Source organism: Macrobrachium rosenbergii, chromosome 30 (genome assembly GCF_040412425.1).
Source record: "Macrobrachium rosenbergii isolate ZJJX-2024 chromosome 30, ASM4041242v1, whole genome shotgun sequence".
Taxonomy (NCBI): Eukaryota; Metazoa; Arthropoda; class Malacostraca; order Decapoda; family Palaemonidae; genus Macrobrachium; species Macrobrachium rosenbergii.
In genome coordinates, this window is record NC_089770.1 from 33,054,244 (window position 1) to 33,079,428 (window position 25,185).

The window sequence follows — 25,185 nt, forward strand, 5'->3', positions numbered from 1 at the left end:
AAGAGTTGTGAATACAAGGCATGAAGGTGAGGCAGTGGCCAATAAAATAAATGACAGATAAAGTAGGTTTATATAGGTATGATGGGGGCAAAATGACAGCGAGGGCAGCAAGATGAGAGAAGGAGCACAAGTTGCAACGTCTGGAATGATTATGATAGTTTTCCTTTACGGAACGCAAATGTCGATATTTCTGAGTTCATATTGATATGAGCAGTGCGGAAGGGCGAATAATGCGTAGCAGAGGTGCAACAGCCACTTGGTGATAATCTTAACGTTATTAAGTTAGAGAGACATTTCTCTTTTCTTCAGTGAACCTTCTGCAAGTACCCTGAAGCCTTCCCCACTTTACCAGTCCTGTGATTCGGGACATCCTCTGGGCACCCATTTACTCTTATACCTCACGTCTTTCTCCTGTTACCAACGCTTCAAAAAAAGCTTTCACCAGACTCTGAAGCATCTCCTCAAAATCCCATATCAAAACTGAATCATGTTATAGAAGACAACCACTCCAAACCCCGTTCACGACCAGATGCCTTATCGGAAAATTCTTATCTTCATTTTCTATTCAGTTCCAATTCTTTCCAATTATATTTTTCTCCCTCTGCCCTCACAAATATTACACAATCATAAAGAGATTACCCATTCCTGTTTCACGGCCGCTTTCATTATGAGCCCGTCACTTTTCAGTTCCCATTCTTTATACAGTTTCAGTAATATGGTAAAAGTAGATTGAAAGCTTTCAACAAATCAACTTCTAAACCATACTTCATCAACACCTTTTGTGTCACACATGTATGGAGCAATAGCAAGTTTTCTGAACCTTTTCCGGCGGATTCTGGAGAGTTTATCGTTTATGCTTGTTGCCCACCGTCAATTACTTGCGGTGTGACGCTAATGTACAGAACTAATCAAACAATTTTTTTGTAGCTCTCAATTGTTTCGTCATCCATTTCTTGATCCTTTTAACCATACATATCCTCTTACATAAAATATCTTTTTTTCTTTCAGCCGGAAACATTTCAAAATAAATACTATATCCTTCATTTATTTGTCATATTTTGTCAATCAAAATCATACCAAGTACATTGTTGCTACACTAAACATTCTTATTATTCTGTAATACTTATTGCCACCACATCACGTTTCTTCCTTTATAAAAGAATAACTTTACCCAGTCGCAGGAAACTTTTGGATCCAGATTTCGCTCGCATGATGTCACAACCTACTTGCAAGTTTCGCTTCCTAGAGATCCCAAATAATTTTGTTTAGCTTTCTGTTCTTCATTTATTTTTCATTCTTTCTTTACCATCCTTCACCTTATACATATACACACACACACACACACACACACACACACACACACACACACACACACACACACATACACATATATATATATATATATATATATATATATATATATATATATATATATAATGTACACACACATTTACCTACACATATGTATATATATATATAAAGATATATATATATATATATGTATATATATGTATGTATGTATTATATACTAATATGTATATATATGATTATATATATTAATCTATGCAGCACATGCATCATTCAGATCTGACTTCCTCCCATCCATCACTCCCGACAAATATTCAAATTAGTCTCTTCGTGGGAGCCGGAGTGCATTTTCATCTGACTGCATGATGATACTCCATTTGCATCTTTAATTCCAGGACCCCTTTCGTTATTATCCTTTCTCTTAGCTTCAACTTTCGTTTGGTTTAATCTTTCTCTCTCTCTCTCTCTGTATTTTCTTTCTGTTTAAATAAATACATATAATTTCAGCATTAAAACGTTTGATCGAACGGGGGGGCTGGAAATACACACACACACACACACCCACACACATAGAATATGGATTTTTCACCAAACTGCTGAATCGTGGATGAACTTTCTGTGCAGGTAACTTCCACAAGCTGTTTAACATACTTGCACAGAACTCCCATCAGCAATGTTTGAAACCTCTCCTAGCAATGTACCAGGTATTCTGGAGCTTCCTGCGTATTAATTTTCAGAATTATTCTAGTTCTTCGTTGGATGAGTCGGTAGAGTTGTCACCTAAGACTCGCTAGGCCCGGGTTTGAGTCTCCGGCCGGCTAATGAAGAATTAGAGGAATTTATTTCTGGTGATAGAAATTCATTTCTCGCTATAATTTGGTTCGGATTCCACAATAAGCTGTAGGTCCCGTTGCTAGGTAACCAACTGGTTCTTAGCCACGTAAAATAAGTCTAATCCTTCGGGCCAGCCCCCTGTAGGAGAGCTGTTAATCAGCTCAGTGGTCTGGTTAAACTAAGATATACTTAACTCAGAATTATTCTCTATTTTTGCAATTATTAAATGTTTTCTGCGGATTGTTATAATAATAATAATAATAATAATAATAATAATAATAATAATAATTAATTATTATTATTATTATTATTATTGAGATTTGCTTTTTTCACTTTTCGTATCTAGCATTCTGGACCTGACTTCTGTCGCCACCTGCCTGAGGTCCCTAGCCGGAAATTAATTGTTTGCAATCTGTTTTCTAAGTGTTATAATTTTTAATATTTTCACTATTATTCTCAGGATCATTACCCTCATTACCATTATTATAAATACTATTTTTCATTATTACTTCATTAACTGTCTGGATACTGTCGATTATCATTTTTATAATTTTGTCTCGTGTATCTGCGTTGCGCGTATTGTATTGTCTCTGCTTTGTGCATTCCATGTGTATGGGCCTGAATTGAAATAAAGATTATTATTATTATTATTATTATTATTATTATTATTATTATTATTATTATTATTAGTACCTCTTACACTCCATAGATCCAGCTCTTTCAAATCCTTCGTGTTCTCTCTACTGACACTACCGAATTCGTCACCATTTCTATCAGTTTATCAGACTCCATTGTTTTTCACGAGATCAAAACATCTTATAAAATTCCAATCCATCTTCTCACTTCTTTTAACCTTTTCACTACTTCTGCTTATCTCCAGATCCTCCATCCCTTCGTTTCTTCTTTCGCCACATTTGTGCAACTAACTGATCTTTTCAATTTAATTTTCTTATTAGCATTCTTCATTTGCGTCGCACTCAAACAAAAGAGAATTCGGCTGACAATCCTTCATATGAGTCAAAAGAGAATTGAAAATAATAACGGAACCTTCTCATTATATTTCTTCAGTTAAAGATCTTTAACCATATCATTTCATATTTGTCATTTTCATTTTAGTTTCTGATCATTTCTTGTGGAAGGATATTCATACTGTTTTTCCTTATTATCTGTTCATCTTTAATTTTAACAGACCTAATTATAATTTCCCAAAGTTAGTTGTTCGGTGTACGCGCCAAGTGGGGAAGGCTACTAATATTTGATTCTAAATAAACATTTAACATTCTCATTTTCTTATACTTTATATATATATATATATATATATATATATATATATATATATATATATATATATATATATATATATATATATATATATATATAATTATATATTAGAAAGTACAAATGAAAAGTGATATATAAAAACTAATAGTTTTCTAAATATATTCTATGGATTTGGGAATTTTTGCCAGTGAACAAGTAAAATAAGATTAAGTAATGAATGAAACCTTCACTTCACTTCGTTAAAATTCCCCGATTGAAAGATGAAGTGTATGTAATGAGGCATCCATTTCTTCTGTAGAAAAAAAAAACTACAGGACCAATGCCAATAATTATGTAAATTAAAAGTACTTACTATTAATGCCGGCTGACTAGTTAAGTTTTACGAGAAGTTCGCATTCCAAAGAGGAGCATATATAGATGGAGTTATAATTATATTGTAGATTAATATAAATGAATATTATTTCACGAAAAAAACAACACAGAGAAGAAGCTGTTTTTATATATTTTAATTTCACTGTGAAATCCGTTTACGTTTCTGAGAATTTACGGAAAGTATCAACAAAACTTATCATCTTATGAGGGGTGTCTATTTATTTAAGATTTTTTTGATTAAACTCGGTATTTTCGAAAAACAAAAAGTTAGAACGGTAATCAGTAACATTTATACCCTAGATTTTTTTACGAAGAGGCACACAAAAAAGGAGTTTTGAAAGTTAAGTCACATAAGGAAAATTACGGTAAGTAAGAGCGGCCACACGAGGTGCAAGTAGAGCGGCGACCGAATGCGTCCTTCTCGGAAGGCCGGCAGAGCAACACTGAATCCAGTGTTCACTCCAGCCACAGTCCAGACTCTACTTTCAGTCTGCACCCCCCGGAAGTGCCGTTTTGTCCCAACAGATGGCGTTGTGGGTCTCTTATCATCCATGCAAGAAACTATTTTTGAAATACCTACCAATAATCCGCCCAACCCCCTTCTTCCGCATTTAAGTATCTTATGCTAATTCATTTAAACCCTTGGCGTCTTGTGAGTGAAGAATATAAATTTTAAAATGAATTTCGAAGATGACGAGTGATTTCCATATTCAAATCAAGATGGAGTAGACACCAAAGGATAGATTATGATTTATGATCACCAATTTAAATGAGTGAGGTCGATGGAGATGTTCCATTAGGAGTTGACTTGAGGATACTTTTTGAATCTGGAGACTTGAGAAATTTTTTACTGTAAAAGACTTTTCCGTTACAAATTTAAGAGGATATATATATATATATATATATATATATATATATATATATATATATATATATATATATATATATATATATATTCTGTATGTCTCCAATTATTAAAACATCAAGGAAAGGAATTTTGTTGTCTGTGTCCAATTCAGCTTTAAATTTGATGCTAGAGACACGACAGAATACAAATTTACCATATACAGAAAACCAGCTTTTCTCTGTCATACATCCATTTTTATAGGTATCATGACATCTCTATCAAGATGGGCGTAGCCAGGAATTTACTCTCAAGAGCCTAACGGATTTGCTCCCCGGATTTCTTGGAAAAGGAAATTGAACTAATCCGTAAGCAGCTGTCATATTTAAAGTACCCTGACCCTTTAGTTGAGAAAGTGCTTTGACCAGAGAGACCCACAACAATAAGATAAAAATCCCACACCTGGACAGGATTAAGACGTTGACACGGCCACTTGGAAACTCTAACCCTTTTGCTTTTACCTGCCCAAATACCTTAGCTAAATCCCAGATTAACGTCCAACAAAAGCCAGTTCCCAAAGACACAGGAGTTTACGAAGTCCCTTGCCTTGATTGTGACAAATCTTATATCGGGTTTACAGGCGAATCACTCCCCCAGAGATTAATACAGCTTAAACTTTCAGTTAGGTACAGACAACAGAGCTCAGCTATTTTTAACCACATAAATAACCATAATCACAGAATAACCTGCAATATGTCTTGTATAATTTATAGCAGCAATTGTCGGTTCAAAAGCCAGATGGTGGAATCACCTTGATTTAACGAAGAAAAACAGTGAATCTCTCAAGACGCGCCGGGGATTCAGATATTACAGATAAAATCTTCCTCCAACCAGCGATTAAGAGGATTAAAGATAAATTGTCAACTGGAGTGACGTAACGGCTGACCTATGGATCTTCTGGTATAAATACTGCTTCTCTGTAACTTTTTCTCATTCACTATTTGCCTGAGGAGAGAGACAGTGTGGTCTCTGAAATATAGCCTTTATTTTCCACATTTCTGGCGTTTTTGTGGGCTTCTTATGTTTGATGGAATTATGTTTTAACAGAAAATATTTCACAGATATATATATATATATATATATATATATATATATATATATATATATATATATATATATATATATATATATATATATATATATATTTATATATATATTTACATACACACAGATATATGTGTATATATATAATATATATATATATAGATATATATATATATATATATATATATATATATATATATATATATATATATATATATATATATATATATATATATACATATATATATTGTAATGAAGGAAACTTCTTTCCAAGCAACCTCACCAGCTTTCAATAATAATAACATGAGAGATATAAGAATAACATTCATTTTACCTATTTGTAATTAAAAGAACTGTGGGTTTCATTCGCCCCTTCACCAATTCTCTCCCTCTTTCCCTATATGGGTAAGCCCTTAATACCTCCTCTGTTCAAAATAACTACCTTAGATCCTTATCCCTAGGTGCAACCTTGAAAGATGCAAATCCTTGCCAGCTGCAGACAACTGGCAAGGGAGGAGCCAAAAGAGAAAGTGCCTGGCCCTTAGTTCCAGAACATGTGCCAGCCACCATGACACCCGGGAAGGACCCCACCTGCTTGACGCTATAGGTAACGTGGTGGGCATCGACTTCCACCCCACCTAGAATGATGCCCAGGGGTTATATGTGGGCCATGACATGGCAGTACGAGAGAGAAGTGCTCAGAACTTCACAGAGGACAGTTGTCCTCACTTTAGCTGTCCCTTGTCCTCCCTCTATGTGTTCGACCTCGAGGCTTGGACCAGTACACTTTTGTAAGTGGCATCCTTTCATTTTCCTCCCCCTACCGCCGACGCCATATTGAACAAGGTCACCGTCATCCTGACGAAGGTAATGTGCTGGAATAAGGTTTCTTTAGTCAGTCACAATTCTGTTATTCCTCTGTCTGATTTATTTTCTATTTCATTGTGCATTCACCTTCAGTGAATTTGTGTTGAAGTGTAAAGTGTTAACGTAAGTGTGCATTTAGTGTTTTGAAACTGAGTTGTTTGGCACCATCTGTGCGCTCCTCAGTTCCCTTTGAGTGTGTTGTTATTTTTGCAAGTAACCGTCTTGCATCTCATTCAGAGTGGCTTGGGCTGTGGAACCAAATCTTGGCTCTATCCCATGTGCAGTGGCCTTATGCCACCCCTTAGTCTACCCCTGCAATGTTCCTGTTATGAAGACATCATCGGCGTAAAACATTTCTCCTGTGTAGGGTTCATTCATTTAGCAGGACCTTCTTATTACCTGCCATGTAAGTCTTCATTCTTGTGATCTGTGTTTGCTATGTAAATATAATTACTTAAGAGAACCCTTTGAATTTATGTAATCTTTCCCTCACATGAAGAAGGGCCTAAGCCCGCATTTTTCTCAATTGATTCACCTACAGATCTGCCTTAACCAGATTTATTAGTCAGATTTTAGTCAAAATATAGTAGGTTTTCTTGGTAATGTTAAGAACTCCCCGTGATCATCGTTTGGAGCCCAGAATCCAGTAAGTGTCTAAGGCAGAATCGTATATATGTATATATATATATATATATATATATATATATATATATATATATATATATATATATATATATATATATATATATATATATATATATATATATATATATACATACATACATACATACATACATACATACATACATACATACATACATATATATATATATATATATATACACACATATATATATATATACATACATATATATATATACATAGATATATGAAAAGGCCCATAAAAAGTCACTATTTGAACGTTGTAACCATATATTTCGAGCACTTCCTTCTGTGCCCCTGGTCACGGTAAAATATGATATTTTACCAGTGAACAGGAGCACAGAAGGAAAAGCTCGAAATATATGGTTGCAACGTTCAAATAGTGACTCTTTATGGGCTTTTTTTTTTATCTTCATATTATACTGTGGTATTACAGTAAAAGACATTATATATATATATATATATATATATATATATATATATATATATATATATATATATATATAAGCATATAAGCATAAACAAAGAAAATGGTTATTTATATATTTACTCTAATAAGTAAGTTACTATTGCACCTTCAGATATGGAACTATTCCCTAAGATGTGGAGCACTTGGAACTTCAGAATTTCAAGCGAAGATGCAATGCATTACTGCTGTAGTACAATTCTCTTTGTATTTTAATAATTTACTTACATTTTTTAATCTATTTATTAATTTGTTAATTTATTTGTGTTTTATCAATATGTGATCTCGTCTTTCTGTATTTCCCATTACTTCCCGTTACTCCTTTCTAGTGAACACCATATTCTTTGGAAGTTCTTCGTTGGGAGAGTCGGTAGAGTTGTCGCTAGGCCCGAGTTCGAGTCTCCGGCTGGCTAATGAAGAATTAGAGGAATTTATTTCTGGTGATAGAAATTCATTTCTCGCTATAATGTGGTTCGGATTCCACAATCTGTAGGTCCCGTTGCTAGGTAACCAATTGGTTCTTAGCAACATAAAATAATTTTGGGGCCAGCCCTCTAGGAGAGCTGTTAATCAGCTCAGTGGTCTGTAAACTAAGGTATACTTTTTAATATTCTTTGGAAGCTTGAATTTCAGTTCAATCCTTTCTTGTTCAATGTGAGTAGGGTTCATCTTTGTAATATTATTCAATATTTTACAGCTCAGCCTTTTCGAGACTTGATAAGGAAAATATTTCTAATCCTTTCTTTTGTCAGTGATCCTGGTTCTATGGTACCTCGTGTATAGTACTTAAGAAAATCACTAACGAAAGAATAAGGATAAGTAGACATATTGAAAAACACAAACATTATTACGAACGGTTATGACGACTTTTCATTCTTTTTATGAAATGATTATAAGTAAACAAACTTACCCACGTAGGTTTTCAGGAGAGAGATTGTAATAAGATTTACATTCTTAAGATGGAAAGAGAAACCCACAAGATTCTTGTGCATACCTTGTTTACCGGTAAATATTTACATTTTACTTTGATCTCGAGCACTTTCAGGTCCTAACTGAGACCCTTTTTCAAGAGATGAGTTAGGACCTGAAAGTACTCGAGATCAAAGTAATATGTAAATATTTAGCAGTAAACAAGTTATACACAAGAATCTTGTGGGTTTCTCTTTCCATCTTCAGAAGAAAACTGAAAGAAGTTTTTATTCACATTCTTATTGCTCCATTTGTTTTCAATCAGTGATTAAAGTGGATACTAAAAAAATGATGATATTCATATTTTCTAATGTACAGAGCACAAATAGCAAGTAAGAAAGATAACAACATATAATATTGAAATAATACAAATTAAAAGTTTCAAATAATAAAAAAAATCATAGTCATTTCAATTCCTCATTTACTTTTGCAATAAATACTAGTTACCCACATCTTGGAAAATGAATTTGATTCATCATACGATAAATTTCCTGATGTCCTTCACTATTGCCTGAGGGTGAGGAGAGAATTCAATGAAAACGAAATTGCTCCAAGTTTTTCTTCCTCCAAAAATGATTTACGCAGCGATTATTCCCGGAAGAATAGCTGGCAATTGCCTCCGAGCCCCCATGGAGAACCTTTCATATGAACTTTTTTTCTAATGAAGATTAAAGACCCACGTAAAGTTTAACGTATTTTCCACACACTCTTCTTCCCTAATTATAAGCAAAGTAGAGCAAGATCCAATCACACACACACACACACACACATATATATATATATATATATATATATATATATATATATATATATATATATATATAATATATATATATATATATATATATATATATATATATATATATATATATATATATGTCTGTATTAGATAATACAATATTTATGCATACATATGTTACTGATTAGGTATGACGTGTTTCACTTGATCCGAGTTCCTCGTTGGGCGAGCGGGTTCCGTTCTCAGCTACCACTCTGTTGGCCGCGAGTTCGAATCTCCGACCGGCCAATGAAGAATAAGAGGAATTTATTTCTGGTGATAGAAATTCATTTCTCGTTATAATGTGGTTGGGATTCCACAATAAGCTGTAGGTCCCGTTGCTAGGTAACCAATTGGTTCTTAGCCACGTATAATAAGTCTAATAATCCTTCGGGCCAGCCCTAGGAGAGCTGTTAATCAGCTCAGTGGTCAGGTTAAACTAAGATATAATTTTTTTTTTCACTTGATCCGAATAAGTGCAAGAGTTACGAAAGCTTCACTCACGTGGAACACATCCGGCTGTTACCAGACTGTCAGTTCCCAGGGGAAAATTGGAACTAGATACTGATGCTGAAGCCTTTCATCCTTTCCGTTCTCCGACGAAGCTTGAAAAAACTAAATGCCACCGAAAACCTAATTATGAACTGAATAGGAAATATAGAAGGAGAAAAAGACTCAAGTACAAGGTGAATTGTTTTGGGGTAGATGTTGTCCTCAGTAAGTGGTTATTCACCAGAATAAATCAGTTGACCAAATTCGGATGGTTCAGCTTTTTTATTCCAAAAATAATATTAGCAGTTGACAGGCAGGAAGTAATTCAAACTGGTTCCGTAGTTCTCGTCATCTATATAGAAAGCCGGGCTGTTATGGCGTAAACTGATGTAATGTTGATAATATTACTACAGTTACCAAAAATATATTGCTGAGATGGAAAAATGCTTTCAGTGATAAGCAATATCTTAATCAAGTTAAGCTACAAACGTTTTTCCTTTTGTGTTTGTGTACAGCATGTGAATTTTCAGTTCATTTTACCATTTCTGTTTTAAATATTCGGTTTCAGCCATGTCTGATATATAGAAAAGGGAATTAGCGTTGATGTGATAACCAGACTACATATTCTCCAAATTTAATGTGAACCGTGGATTTTTTCTTAGCTAGTGAAGAAACACTGCAGCAGAGCTGCCTTAATGAATTCAGGACATTTAAAGTGAAAATAAGGATTCGTCGAACGCAATCATTCACATATTAGAGCAGGTACTCTAAGACAGTCACCTCTGAGAGTCAACTGGTTCTTTAAAATAACAAAGATTAGCGGTTTCACCTCTCATGAGCCAACTTCCTGAATGTCTCAAAATATAAAACAAGTGCAATGTATTATCACTTTTAGAAACTGACACCCTGAAAACGTGGTAGAAAATCTTTTGGGGAGAACTAATGTAACTCACTGTAAGGTGGGTAGAACCGTCATTGCACCTCCTTTGCAAAAACGGTTGTTTTCAGCGTCCCTTCGGCCCCTTGCTGAATACACTTTCTAATATGTTTCCACTTCCTTTCGTCCATCTTGCTGTCCAGCCTTAAGCACTACATGCTCGAAATTTTAGCCAATTTTTAGTTTCCTGTAAAAGAAAACTATTGAGATGGCTATTTGTCAGTTCGTCCACACTTTCTGTCCGATCTCAGAGCTTAAAAACTACTGAGGCTAGACGGCTGCAAATTGTTATGTTGATCATCCACCCTCCAATCATCAAACATACCAAATTGCAGCCCTCTAGCCTCATAAGTTTGTATTTAACTTAAGGTTAAAGTTAGCCATGATCGTGTGTCTGCCACCACTATAGGTGCCAACAACACAGGCCACCACCGGGCCGTGGCTGAGAGTTTCATGGGCCGTGGCTGAGAGTTTTATACAGCATTATACACTATACAGAAAACTCAATCGCGCCGAAGAAACTTCGGCGTATTTTTTACTTGTTTTATAAAGCTACCAGGGAACAAGTGGAAAAAAAATTCTTTGCCACTTCAAGAGACTTCAGTCTTCAGTTCGATTGGGCTAGTTATTCATGGAGACATTTGTCTGTTACTTGAAATTCTTGCATTATTTTTGCATTAGCCTTTGGAATGCGACTAAGGAAGCCCATGATTTAAGGTAATATTCAGTTTTATTGGCCAAGTATATATACACTTCTCATGACTTTTTTTATATACAAATCTTTTACCTGACTAAAAATAAAGTGGTATTTCAAGCAACATTTCAGAGCAAAGGCATCCAGACTGACCTTATTATTATTATTATTATTATTATTATTATTATTATTATTATTATTATTATTATTATTATTATTATTATTATTATTATTATTATTATTATTATTAATCTATGGGCCATTAATATGAAATTCATGCTTCTAAAAAATATGATGTTCATTTGAAAGGCATAACAGAAGGTAACAGCAAATACAGAAAGAAGAGATCAGTTATTAGAAAAAATAAATCAATCCACAAATTAATAAATAAATATATAAAAATGTAAATAAATGATTAAAGTACAAGGGGAATAGTGTTAGAGTAGTATGGCCTTTTTGTAAGTTTTTCGAAGGCAGGAGCTGTAGATGGAATTTTCATGAACGAATTTATGAGATTATTAGCCAAGTGTTTTTCTTCTCACTAGCTGCCCCCACCAATGTCAATATGCTGAAGAATTGTTGTCTGAAGAGTCAAGAAAAAGATAAATAGGTATCCACTGTTTACACTGTCGTGTACATTTCCAACGTCGCCACTTTTTGAATTTGCATCTTCATAATTGAGGAATGTCCTTCCTCTAATTCATGTTCATCAGACAGAGAGAGGCGAATGCAATTTCCCCTTTTAACGAGTATAATTGCCGTGAAAATGAGACGCCAGGGCGAACGGAAAAATGAGAAATCATTATGCAAACGGTAAATTAGGCGAAATTTTCCATGAAGAGAAATGAATGCAGCAAGAAAAGTATAAATAAATAAAAAAGGGCAAGAGAAATTAGATGCAGTAAATAAAAGTGAATCAATAACTCCTTGTCCGTAACACTCACACATAAGCACTGTGAAGCACCTGTTGTAAAACAATAGGTTAAAATCCTACAGGAAATGTAATGAAATCACGATTAAATTTGCATTATCGGATTCAAGGATATCATCAAATGTTTCCGTTTATGATGGAGATAAAGATGACTTTTTATCACTGTTAACGCTTACCTGTATGGTACAATCCAAACCATCATGAACCTGCACAGACTGTTTCCATGGCCAGTGGATGATATTCATGAAAAAAGGAAAAAAAAACTAGTAGAAAGCTCATTGTAATATAATAGCCCGAATTGTTAGCAGAAATGGGAAATTGGAAACTATACCAAACTAGATTGAACTTACGCTGAAAACCAATGTGCTATAACGATCACTGCTTTGTTTGTTAAAGAAAGTCGAAAGTAATGTTGACAATTTGGAATTCTCACGTATGTCAGTTGAAAGAAAGAAAACATAAATCATAAAACAAGTGAAGCAAGGCAGGTCACATTGTGTAAGTGCATTTGTGTGTGTGTGTGTGTTTGTGTATGTGCGTGTGTTTGGGTGTGTGTGTGTGCAAAACACTGGAGAGGCTTGGAGTATCAATGGAAGCTGTTATATGAAGGGATTACTAAGCCAGATCTAATTTATTAATCTGAAATGTGACTTATAAACTAAAAAAAAGTATGTTTAGGAGAATGTTTAGTGTAGTGTATGAAGAGTAAAAAATATATAAACTGAAAAGATGAGAAATACTGAGGTACGCAGAAGTGGTAAGAAGTTAGCATAGGATGGATCAGGGGGCTTTTAGGTGGGTTGGTCATGTGGAAAGAATATACGACGCTAGATTGATAAAACGAAGTGTAAATTTCAGATGTCCATGAAAGTGTTGGTTGGCAGTGAAAGTGGAATTAGAAAGGAAGGGAATGAGTCTTTAAGGACAAGATAGTGCTCAAAATACAGCAGTGGCCACAATTAGTATATAGGGTTCAACGAGCTGCTGATGAGTGTTTTCGTGTAGGTAAATGCAGAGGCCATTGTTGGGGAATTTTTCTTCAGAGAGATTCTTAAATGATTCAGCACTTCAGTTATAAATATACTAGTGACCGCTGCGTTGACCATTTGTTGAAAATTCAGCATTATGAATAATGACTGGATGATGGCTATCTATCCATTTATCTATCTATATATATACAACTGTATAAATATATATATATATATATATATATATATATATATATATATATATATATATATATATATATATATATATATATATATATACACACACACACACACACATGATGTTACCTTGTAATATATATATCATCTCATAGTTTTTATATATTTACTCTTCTATTTATCATGTGATATGTGTAATGGTAATAATTATTGATATATCGCATGTAGTGTAATATCAGATCTCTAAAGAGTTAGTGATTTAGTTAACTTAACAGCGTAATTTAGAATTAATAATACAATTTTCATAGTAACATAGTAAATGAGGAACATGTGTGTCCTAGCAAAGGATTTCTTTCACTTCAGCTGTCATAGCAAAAGATAAAGTGTTTACAGGTCGGGAATAACAATCGAGTCATGTTGAGATTTTTATAGAAGCTTTGTCTCATACGAGAAGAAGATGAATGTTTTGCAATGTTACATACATGACTCTGATCACATATTCCCTTTTGAAAACAAGTATATATTGCACAAGAGCACATAGCAATTGCGGCATGTTTAAGATTGCATTGCTCTGATCATGTATTGTCCTGATTGCATTCAAAACGTTTTGCTGGAAGTGATGTCACCTCCCTTCTTCCAGAAGTTTCCTTGTATCTCGTTCCCAAAATGCCTTAATGACGTCACTTGAGTATTTCATGTGCTACTGGAATCCTCAGAGTTATTCATTCTGATTAGAGAGACCTTTAGCAGTGGTTCTCTCTCTCTCTCTCTCTCTCTCTCTCTCTCTCTCTCTCTCTCTCTCTCTCTCTCTCTCTCTCTCTTTTTCTTCAAAAGAGAATAATTTTAATGTAAAATATTTGTGGTCACTAGTATTAATCTTAGCTTTTGAGATCTGAGTGTAGGAAAAGTGTAAAAATTTGGTGGTGACTAAAAAGTGTGTTTTGTGAATTTGCAGCAGCTGTGTGATTTTACAAAGGTTTTCACAAGCTTGTGTAAGGTAAAGTGAGTTTTACTTATTATTACCATTGTATAATAAGGTATATTAAGGGAAATTTTTGCCGAAGTGAAATTATTTTATTGATAAATCTTTTGTGTATTTTTTGTGTTCTTGTGTTTACAATCTCTTTATTTTTCACATTTTTTATGTTGGTGATTTAACATTTACTTACTTAGCATTTTAAATATTTCTGGTTGATTTAACATTGCATACTTGATTTAATTTTCATTTATTAAGATTTTATTTTAAAATCTTCAGTAATTCTTGATAGTTTAAATTTTACTTGATAAATTTAATTTCTTGATAAATTAAAGTTTTATGATTTTATTTTGTTTAATAATTTAACTCAAGAATTAATTAAATTTTGTGTTGTTTTCTAGTAATAGTAAATTTTTCAGATTGTGAATTCGAATTATGAATTTTGAATTTAATAATAAATTTTGTATTTAAAGTTTTTAAGAACAGTGTTTCATTTATTAACCACCAGTGAATAGGATTAAGTGTGTGCATAAGGCAAAGTGATAAAAATGTTCTGTTCCTTTAGTTTTGCTAAAATGAATTAAGACCAGGGAAACAGTTAAAGTTGTTTGATGGAGTGATGCCCTTTTACACTAGTATATTTCTTGTTTAATTGTTGATATCTTACACTAGTCTTGATGAACTTAGTTTGATTTTTCATGTGATTAATGAACTTTTTAAGGGATCACTGTTACTTTTAGAATACTCAGTCATAATTCTTATTGTCATGAGAGTTCAGGTATCTGGCTGAAGTGAGGTAAATTTTTGAATCTTGTGATTAGTTGTTTAATAACCAGGTACTTGGTACACATTGTGACAATATATATATATACATATATATATATATATATATATATATATATATATATATATATACATACATACATATATATATACTGTTACAAAGTGTTTCCAAATACCTGGCTATTACATTAACTAATCATAGAATTCAAAACTTACCTTACTACAGCCAGATACATGAGCTCTCATAAAAAAACATGACTGAATACTCTAAAGGCAACAGTGATCCCTTGAAAAACTTATCAACCAATGTGAAACATCAATATTTAAAAAAATATACTTAAGTAAAAGGCCATCACTCTATTACTGAACAACTGGAACTGTCTCCTCGATTAGAGTAAAATCAGCAAAAAATCTGAAGGAACAAAATTATCTATCATTCTGATTTATTCACATAGTTCGTACCACTGGTGGTCAATAAATGAAACACTATTGTAAAAACTTTAAGTACAAAAATTTTTTCCGATTAAAAAAATTAATAAATCAAAAGTCACAATTTCACTCTGAAGAAAATTTACTATTATTTGGAATCAAAATTTCACAATGTTAATTAATTCTTAAATAAAATCATGAACAAAATTAAATCACCAAAATGTTAATATGTGAAATAGAATTAATCAAGCATCCTGAAAAACTAAGAGATTGTAAACACACAAAATATGTAAAAGTACTAAATTCAAAAAGAATTAAACAAATAATTCAAGTGGCACTAAGAACACACAATTATACAGGACATAAGAAAATGTAAATGTATTAAATTCACAAAAATCAATTCACTTTGCAAATTAAAATTCAAGTTTCAACCATGGTTAAAGAACTTGTAAAAATTATAATACCCTTCACAAGCTTTCATCAGATTACACCAACTGCTCACAAAACACACACCTTCACTATTCCTATTGAGGAGCCTGTTAAAAACACTGTTATAAACCTAAATGCTAGATCTCACAAGAAGTTATGTAAACGGAGTGACAGACAAATTTATTTTGCTTTATAAATTTGAAATCTGAGAGAGAGAGAGAGAGAGAGAGAGAGAGAGAGAGAGAGAGAGAGAGAGAGAGAGAGAGAGAGAGAGAGAGAGAGAGAGTGGACTTCTCTTTTTAAATCTACACCACATGGTTCTTGGCCTCTCAATGAATCTGATTTCTGTCTCCAGCCATAACGAGACCCACAGAACGTTTCATTAAATCTGGATGATGTCATTATCAAGGCAAAGCAGTTCTGATCGGGACAACGCAATTGTTTCAATTTGGACACGTCCTAGAAACTATACGACGTAATGGCCATGCGGTTTTGCACATTAATTTCCTTCCAACCCATTGATCTGAAGACAAAACAATACATGTTCAAAAACCCACGTAGTTTTGTCTCTCTCTTTCTGAGACAAAAGGATGATGTAATAGCCACATGGCTCGAAGCAATCATTCGTCTTAACATGAATTTTGACCATGGGACTCTAACAGGAAATTGCTTGCTGAATCAAGCACCTGTCTTAATCTCATCTGTTGGTGCGCGAATCACAACAAAAGATATCTCAATGACAAACCAGCCACATGGTAACAAAGTCATAGAAAAACACTTGGCGTAATCTCTCTCCCGCTACTAAATTATCTAAAAAATTCTAAATTATGCTGTTAGGAAGTTACCTATTCAAATGAGATCTGACATCACAAAGACTTTTTTACATAATTATTACTAATATACAGAATACACGATTATTAGAACATTAAATATAACAACATTCTGGAAAGATATACATTTTCAAGACAATATCATGAGTACATATATATATATATATATATATATATATATATATATATATATATATATATATATATATATATATATATATATATGATGTATGTAGATATATAAATGTAATACATAAATACAATTACATATATATACATATAATTTATCTTATATATATATATATATATATATATATATATATATATATATATATATATATATATAATCACAACAGAGCCACTGCTCAAATCCACATCGACAGGGTAACGAGGAAAGCACAGAGCATTTTCATGATTTATTGTGCCGACGTTTCACAAACCATCTCAGTTGCATTTTCAAGGCTGCAAATATTTGAACACCATATTACTCGTAATACTCTTAGAATATTTCGACAAAATACATATTTACTACATTGACATCCTCAGTAAAAGCAAAATATAGCAGAATAGTGAAATTTAAAACAAATCAGAATACAAAGATATAAAAAAGAACGTAAACTTAAAAAACTTAAAAAATGTAAAAAAGACGTAAAATAATCTTGACACCACTGGTTACATCAATATATTTAAAGTGAGACAAAATAAAATTAGTAAAAACCAGCAAAAAAAAAAGGAACAAAAAAAATTGAAGGTCAAAATAAAATTAATACTGCCAAAGAAGAAACATAAAGCGCAAAAAACACTACGGAGTAAAACACCCACCCAGCGGGCAGTATCAAGAGAAACTAAACAGAAGAACCTTCAGAGACCGAGAAACGAAGACGAAGTGCAACAGGCCATTACGTAATGTACAATTGGATGGAGGAATTCTGCGAGTTTAACGACGGAACTAGCTTTTTATCATTATGGACTCTAAGACGTGAAGTTCGTTTTCATTTTGTACGTGTCCTATGATTTGAAATCTTTGGCCTCTATGTGTGTTTTACAGATCTTTGAGTGATTCCAGATATTTGATTGTTCTGGATTGGACAGTCTACCCCTGTCCTAAAACTTACTCCTCTATGAGAGTCCAAGCGTACTTTTAGTAGCCTTTTTGTACATCAACATAGGTCCCTCGACTACATCTAGGGCAAATATATTTGTATACAACGTTGGATGTAAACATTGGACTCAGCTTGTCTTTGTATATGAACAGAGAACCAATGGTGACTGGGTTCTTAGGAATAAGTTTCAAGTTTAGGGCTGGTAGTTCTTTGTGTATTATATCAATTAGCTTTTTCTGAAATTGTCATCATGAAGAAACGGACATACATCTTCCTGGTTTAGTTTCCACGAGGAAACATTAAATTAGGTATTTATTTTCTTGAAAAACAACTTTTTAACTCTTTTCAGGTACTTAAATAAAAATGGAAAATTGTTCCTCCTATCTCTATCAGCACTGTTCCCAAATTAAAAATGTATGCGAGTTTTCCGTTTCTTCATGATGACAATTTCAGAAAAAGCTAATTGATATAATACACAAAGAACTACCAGCCCTAAACTTGAAACTTATTCCTAAGAACCCAGTCACCATTGGTTCTCTGTTCATATACAAAGACAAGCTGAGTTCAATGTTTACATCCAACGTTGTATACAAATATATTTGCCCTAGATGTAGTCGAGGGACCTATGTTGATGTACAAAAAAGGCTACTAAAAGTACGCTTGACTCTCATAGAGGAGTAAGTTTTAGGACAGGGGTAGACTGTCCAATCCAGAACAATCAAATATTCGGAATCACTCAAAGATCTGTAAAACACACATAGAGGCCAAAGATTTCCAAATCATAGGACACGTACAAAATGAAAACGAACTTCACGTCTTAGAGTCCATAATGATAAAAGCTAGTTCCGTCGTTAAACTCGCAGAATTCCTCCATCCAATTGTACATTACGTAATGGCCCGTTGCACTTCGTCTTTCGTTTCTCGGTCTCTGAAGGTTCTTCTGTTTAGTTTCTCTTTGATACTGCCCGCTGGGTGGGTGTTTTACTCCGTAGTGTTTTTGCGCTTTTATGTTTCTTCTTTGGCAGTTAATTTTATTTTGACCTTCAATTTTTTCGTCCTTTTTTTCTGCTGGTTTTTTACTAATTTGATTTTGTCTCACTTTAAATATATTGATGTAACCAGTGGTGTCAAGATTATTTTACGTCTTTTTTACATTTTTTAAGTTTTTTAAGTTTACGTTCTTTTTATATCTTTGTATTCTGATTTGTTTTTAAATTTCACTATTCTGCTATATTTTGCTTTTACTGAGGATGTCAATGTAGTAAATATGTATTTTGTCGAAATATTCTAAGAGTATTACGAGTAATATGGTGTTCAAATATTTGCAGCCTTGAAAATGCAACCGAGATGGTTTGTGAAACGTCGGCACAATAAATCATGAAAATGCTCTGTGCTTTCCTCGTTACCCTGTCGATATATATATATATATATATATATATATATATATATAATTTTTGCATACATGACGCATACTTGACTTCGTAAGTTTTAAAGAAATCAAGCAAAATGAAAGTTACAGACGCAAGGTGGTAATGTGCAGACCAACCAGTTCGACAACAGAGACATCTAAAGCTTCTTCAAGCTTTTGTTTCACATTAAGGCTGCGATGAAAAGTCTTACAAAGTCTTGAAAGACTTCGTTTTCTGACAGACTTTGCTATTAAGGATGCCAATCTGATTCTTTGTGCTATATGTTTTTCAACTATAATCGCAAATTGACGATCTCAACTGTCTGCTATGTATATTACATCAGATAAGGAATTTATATTTGTACACGCACACACACACACACATACACATATATATATATATATATATATATAGATATATATATACCCCCGGGTAAAAGCCAAACCCTGGATATATATATATATATATATATACACTCCACTGTCGTCATCATATATATATATATATGACTATTTAACATCACTGTGATTCATATACAATCGCCCAAAGCTACAAAACGTCCTTTGCGGCTCAATTCCTCTCCCTCCTCGAGTAATATATTTTCATATATGTTACTCAAGGGGAATTTTAGGTGATAATAAGTCCACCGCTCCGTGGGATCGAACCTTTACGGACGGAGAATCAGGACTCAGTGACCCGCTAACCAGTCGGCCACAAGTAAAGGTATAAATGATTATTACCATCTCAGAAGATGAAGCCCACCCGTCGAACTCAGGTGTTTTGCGTTTTATTATTCGAGATCCACCCACCTCTGCCATGTTGGCGTGTGGTGTGTTTGTTACGTATTATTATGACTATTTATCACATCAGAAGATGATTCATATTACAATATGAAAGCTACAAACGTCCTTTATTATCAATTCACTCTACCTCGGAAGTAATATATTTTTCATATATGTTACCGACAGAATTTTTAGGTGATAATAAGTCCACCGTCCCGTGGGATCAACCAGCGACGGACGGAGAATCAGGACTACAGTGACAGCTTCAGTCGGCCACAAGAGAGGTATAAATGAATACCATCTCCCATCAACCCAATTCGAACTCAGGTGTTTTATTGAGACGATATCCACCCACCTCTACCATGTTGGACGTGTGGGGAGTTTGGCCAGTGCCAATTATGACTTTTATCACATCACGCACGTGATTCATATACAATCGAGAAGCTACAAACGTCGTTAATATCCAATTCACTCTTTTTGTTGTAATATATTTTCATATATGTTACCGAAGGGGAATTTTTAGGTGATAACAAGTCCACCGTCCCGTGGGATCGAACCAGCGACGGACGGGAGAATCAGGACTACAGTGACACGCTAACCAGTCGGCCACAAAGAGGTATAAATGAATACCATCTCCCATCAATACCCGCCGAACTCAGGGTGTTTTGCGTTTGGAGGCGATATCCACCCACCTCTGCCATGTTGGCGTGTTGTGTGTTTGTAGGGCGTGCCATATTATGACTATTTATCATCACATTGATTCATATACAAAGAAAGCTACAAACGTCCTTTAAATCAATGGGCTCTACCTTGTGAAGTAATATATTTTCATATATTGCGAAAGGAATTTTAGGTGATAATAAGTCCACCGTTAGTGGGATCGAACCAGCGACGGGAGGGAGAATCATTACAGTGAACGCTAACCAGTCGGCCACAAAGAGGATATAAATGAATACCATCTCCCATCAGCCCACTTATCGAACTCAGGTGTTTTGCGTTTGTGACGATTTCCACCCCACCTCTGCCATGTTGGCGTGTAAGTTTGTTTGTTAATTATTAGCCATATTATGACTATTTATCAGATCAACCGTGATTCATATACAATCCTTTGCATACAAACGTCCTTTAATATCCAATTCACTCTACCTGGAAGGTAATATATTTTCATATATGTTGCGAATCACGGTGATGTGATAAATAGTCATAATATGGCTAACGGGCATGACAAACACACCACGGCCAACATGGCAGAGGTGGGTGGATATCGTCTCCAAACGCAAAACACCTGGAGTTCGACGGGTGGGCTGATGGGAGATGGTATTCATTTATACCTCTCTTGTGGCCGACTGGTTAGCGTGTCACTGTAGTCCTGATTCTCCCGTCCGTCGCTGGTTCGATCCCACGGGACGGTGGACTTATTATCACCTAAAAATTCCCTTCGGTAACATATATGAAAATATATTACTCGAGGTAGAGTGAATTGATATTAAAGGACGTTTGTAGCTTTCTGATTGTATATGAATCACGGTGATGTGATAAATAGTCATAATATGGCTACGTAATAAACACACTACACGCCAACATGGCAGAGGTGGGTGGATATCGTCTCCAAAAAAAACACCTGAGTTCGACGGGTGGGCTGATGGGAGATGGTATTCATTTATACCTCTCTTGTGGCCGACTGGTTAGCGGTCACTGAAGTCCTGATTCTCCCGTCCGCCGCTGGTTCGATCCCACGGGACGGTGGACTTATTATCACCTAAAATTCCTTCGGGTAACATATATGAAAATATATTACTTCCGAGGTAGAGTGAATTGATATTAAAGGACGTTTGTAGCTTTTGATTGTATATGAATCACGGTGATGTGATAAATAGTCATAATATGGCTTTTGCGACAAACACACTACACGGCCAACATGGCAGAGGTGGTGGATATCGCTCTCCAAACGCAAAACACCTGAGTTCGACGGGTGGGGCTGATGGGAGATGGTATTCATTTATACCTCTCTTTGGCCGACTGGTTAGCGTGTCACTGTAGTCCTGATTCTCCCGTCCGCCGCTGGTTCGATCCCACGGACGGTGGACTTATTATCACCTAAAATTCCCTTCGTAACATATATGAAAATATATTACATGAGGTAGAGTGAATTGATATTAAAGGACGTTTGTAGCTTTCTGATTGTATATGAATCACGGTGATGTGATAAATAGTCATAATATGGCTACGCGCGACAAACACACTAAACACGCCAACATGGCAGAGGTGGGTGGATATCGATTCCAAACGCAAAACACCTGAGTTCGACGGGTGGGCTGATGGGAGATGGTATTCATTTATACCTCTCTTGTGGCCGACTGGTTAGCGTGTCACACAGTCCTGATTCTCCCGTCCGTCGCTGGTTCGATCCCATTATGACGGTGGACTTATTATCAAAAAATTTTTTTTGTGGTAACATATATGAAAATATATTACATCCGAGGGTAGAGTGAATTGATATTAAAGGACGTTTGTAGCTTTCTGATTGTATATGAATCACGGTGATGTGATAAATAGTCATAATACACTACGAAAACATAAACACACTACACGGCCAACATGGCAGAGGTGGTGGATATCGTCTCCAAACGCAAAACACCTGAGTTCGACGGGTGGGCTGATGGGAGATGGTATTCATTTATACCTCTCTTGTGGCCGACTGGTTAGCGTGTCACTGTGAAGTCCTGATTCTCCCGTCTTTCGCTGGTTCGATCCCACGGACGGTGGACTTATTATCACCTAAAAATTCCCCTTCGGTAACATATATGAAAATATATTACTTCTGAGGTAGAGTGAATTGGATATTAAAGGACGTTTGTAGCTTTCTGATTATATATATATATATATATATATATATATTATGACGCGTTCATCAAGGTAGAAAGAACCAAAGAGAATTGTCATAGATTTAAAAAAATACGTAAGAATTAGTGTGAAACCTCATTAACAAGTCAAATGGTCCTCTGTTAAAGTACAGGTGGAAAATGACAGACATCTGATTGTTGTTATTATCACCGTAATTAATGTTTGTATTCTCGCCCCACTGTAATGATTACAGTCCTTGCATAATATTTGTTTTCTTCTCCTTCAAAGGGCGGGTGATCATTAAATATGGAAACTGCCTGAAAGAATCCAAGTATAATAATAATAATAATAATAATAATAATAATAATAATAATAATAATAATAATAATAATAATAATAAATTCTTTATTTCGCATAAAATACACTTTAGTGAATTTCATACATAAAGGTTAAACTACAAAATACTATAAAAGTAGATGAAAAAATTACAGGTTTAATACATGTTGGTGTAACAATATCAAGCATATGCCAAATCCCTCCAAATCCCAAAATTAAAGTCATCAGGATGTTCACAAGGTTTTTCACAATTTTGTTACTTGATATCCTCATTGTACCGAATACGCTCACCGCTGCTTTGCCCCTTATTTTATTTCATGTTGGCATACCAAGCTGAACACAAAACTGGGAAATGCTACATGGCGATGTCAAGTTAAACAAACTTCATATACTTTATTAAAACGACTTGCTTACTATTAGAAGTGGCGGGAGAGGTTAGGGCTCTCAAATGATCAAAGTAGGCCCGTTGCCATGTTCTTGAGAAACTATAGGTAGATGTTGATGAAATGTAAGCGGTTAGATTTGTTCAGCGTGTTTAAGATGCATTTATGAAACCAATTTCTCTCTCTCTCTGTCTCTCTCTCTCTCTCTCTCTCTCTCTCTCTCTCTCTCTCTCTCTTTATGCAATTATGCCTGGCGTAATTTTATCGGTGCAAAATCCCTAAAGAGTCCAGCTGCTGCACTACAGTATATTTTGGGCAGTTTTCATTAGGCACCAGAAGTTCATGGCAAAGTTATAATGAGCCAATCTTGTTTGTTAAACGATACTGTCACGCATTCGTTCCATCCCGTCTTCCTTTACTCGTTCTTTTCCATCCCTTCCGTCGCAGTTCCCAAACAAACTGAGATTTTCCAAGAGCAGGACGAACGATTTCGTGAGTTTGCAAAATTTGTGGAATTGCGTCGAAGAAAGCGCGAGGATTTGATCAGTTTCATAGAGAAAGCGTGTTGCAAAGACACGCTGTTCGTAACTGATTTATGATTGGATTTTTTCCTTTGACGGTAGATGACGTCATTAGTGACGTCACGGAGGTATAGCACACAAAAAAATTTAACCTTCGTTTGTCTTTGTAGTTTTCACTTCTTAGTTTTCTGTAAAAGAAAACTATTGCGATGACTGTTTGTCTGTTCGCTCGCACTTTATCTGTCCTCCATCAGATCTTAAAAACCATCGAGGCTAGAGGGCTGCAAATTGGTACGTTGATCATCCACCCTCCAGTCATTAAACATATCAAATTGCAGCCCTCTAGCCTCAGTATTTTTTTTTATTGTATTTTAGGTTAAAGTTAGCCGTAATCGTACTTCTGGCACCGCTGTAGGTACCAACAACACAGGCCACCACCGGACCGTGGCTGAAAGTTTAATGGGCCGCGGCTAAGAGTTTCATGAATCGTGGCTGAAAGTTCCATGTAGCATTATACGCTGTACAGAAAACTCGATTGCCCCGTGTATTACTCTTGGATTTCCTAGGTCCATTAGTTAGCGCTCGCTCTCTCTCTCTCTCTCTCTCTCTCTCTCTCTCTCTCTCTCTCTCTCTCTCTCTCTCTCTCTCTCTTCC

At 34.8% G+C, this 25,185-nt stretch overlaps 2 protein-coding genes across 3 annotated transcripts in view; one reads left to right on the forward strand and one right to left on the reverse strand.

Moving 5' to 3' along the window:
* The window catches only part of LOC136855163 (zwei Ig domain protein zig-8-like), a 63,148-nt gene extending 58,919 nt beyond the window's left edge, over positions 1 to 4,229 (reverse strand). The window contains exon 1 of one of the 2 annotated variants that reach the window (XM_067132072.1): positions 4,160 to 4,229. The gene's annotated coding sequence lies outside the window, so the exon portion shown is untranslated. The other variant, XM_067132073.1, reaches the window with a different exon arrangement.
* Ogg1 (8-oxoguanine DNA glycosylase) overlaps positions 1 to 25,185 on the forward strand; it is a 510,811-nt gene that overhangs the window by 253,557 nt on the left and 232,069 nt on the right. The window lies entirely within an intron of this gene.